The sequence below is a fragment of the Tachyglossus aculeatus genome, unplaced genomic scaffold, assembly GCF_015852505.1.
Source record: "Tachyglossus aculeatus isolate mTacAcu1 unplaced genomic scaffold, mTacAcu1.pri scaffold_82_arrow_ctg1, whole genome shotgun sequence".
Taxonomy (NCBI): Eukaryota; Metazoa; Chordata; class Mammalia; order Monotremata; family Tachyglossidae; genus Tachyglossus; species Tachyglossus aculeatus.
The window spans coordinates 2,527,237-2,529,187 of record NW_024045094.1 but is presented as its reverse complement, the minus strand read 5'-3'; the positions used below and the strand labels follow the sequence as shown (position 1 = coordinate 2,529,187).

Genomic DNA, 1,951 nt, shown 5'->3' with positions numbered 1-1,951 from the left:
AGACTTGACACCTGTCCACATGTTTGGTTTTGTTGTGTGTCTCCCCCTTCTAGACTGTGAGCCCGTTGTGGGGTAGGGACCGTCTCTATATGTTACCAACTTGTACTTCCCAAGCGCTTAGTACAGTGCTCAGAACACAGTAAGCGCTCAATAAATACGACTGAATGAATATCAAGCTCTCAATCGATCGATTGGTCGACACCTCCCCCCCGAAAATCTATCACTTGGTAGATAAGTTACCACGTTCACTCCCATAACCCGATTAAGCAACCCGAGAGATGGCTGACCTTTCCATTTCTGTCCGTGCCAGATTATGAAACCCCAACCGAAACGTGTGAGCCCGTTTCCCGGATGCCGGAGCGGGGTAGGGAAGCTGTTTTCCGCAGGGCGGTCTCCGGGAAGCTCTCCCAGACCACCCCCGGGCCTTCTGCGAAGGGACAGAGCCGGAAGACGGGGGCGGCGGGAGACGAAGAAACGTTTCCAGACGGGATACCGGTTTGGGGATCCCCGGAGAGACCCGTAAGAAGTTCTCCCCAGCGGGGAGGTTTCACATCTGTAAGGAATGCAGAAAAGCGTTCAGTGGACACGTCACCCTCGTTGCACACTGGAGAATCCAAACCGGAGAGAAACTCTACAGGTGTCACCAGTGCGAAAAGGCCTTCAGCAACCACTGGGTCCTCGTGACCCACCAGCGGATTCACACTGGGGAGAAACCCTATCGATGCGGCGAGAGCGGGAAGGTCTTCAGCCAGCACTCGGCCCTGTCGAAACACTGGAGGATCCACACCCATGTGAAACCCTCCCACTGCAGCCTTTTAGACTGTGAGCCCACTATTGGGTAGGGACTGTCTCTATATGTTGCCAATTTGTACTTCCCAAGCGCTTAGTACAGTGCTCTGCACATAGTAAGCGCTCAATAAATACGATTTATGATGCAGCCACTGCGGCAGGACCATCCGGGACACCTCGACCCTCGTCAAGCATCAGCGGATCCACATGGGTGAGAAGCCGTACGGGTGCGGCGAGTGCGGGAAAGCCTTCGGGCAACGATCCATCCTCAAAAATTACCAGAGGATTCACATCGGGGCCAAGCCTTACCGGTGGGACCGATGCAGGAAGACCTTCAGCGATCGCTCGACGCTCGTCAACCATCAGAGTATTCACACCGTAGAGAAGCCCTACGGATATAACGAATGCGGAAAAGGCTTCAGTCAGAACTCGGCCCGGACGAGGATCCACGTGGGAGAGAGACCGTATCACTGCGGCCGATGTGGGAGGGCCTTCAGCGATCACTCCGTCCTGGCGACGCATCAGAGGATTCACACCGGGGAGAGACCTTATAGATGTGGAGGCTGTGGAAAGGCTTTCGGCGACTCCTCCACCCTTGTTAAACACCAAACCGGGGAGAAACCCTACAGATGCGACGACTGTGGAAAAGGCTTCAGTCAGGGCTCGGGTCTGGTGAACTACCGGAGAATTCACACAGGAGAGAAACCCTACATAGGCTCCGAGTGTGGGAAGGCTCTTGGTCAAGGGTCAACCCTCATTAACCACCAGAAGGTTCACAACGGAGCGAAAGCCCATAGACGGAACGGGCATGGAAAAGTTTTCGGCCAAAATTCGTCCGTGGTCAGTCCCCGGAGAACTCATATGGAAGAAAAATCCCCTGTGTAGTTCTCAGTCCTTTAGGAAGACGACGTTCTTGAGGAAATTTACCTGTGTGCAGGGCACTTCAATTCCCCGTTCCTCGGTTCCCTTATCTCTGTAATTTATTTATTTATGTTCACGTCTGTCTCCCCTTCCGGACTGAAAGCTCATTGCGGGCAGGGAGTATGTCCGTTCATTGTTGTGTGGTACTCTCCCCAGCACTTAATACGGTGCTTTTCGCACAGTAGGCGATCCATAAATGCGACTGATTGACGGAGTAAAATGCAAATTCAACACTTGGGCT

The 1,951-nt window shown here is 53.4% G+C and overlaps 1 pseudogene; it reads left to right on the top strand.

Annotated features, from left to right (window-relative positions):
• The first annotated feature begins 562 nt into the window (after positions 1-562).
• Positions 563-1,343, top strand: LOC119924132 (annotated as a pseudogene).
• Positions 1,344-1,951: the final 608 nt, after the last annotated feature.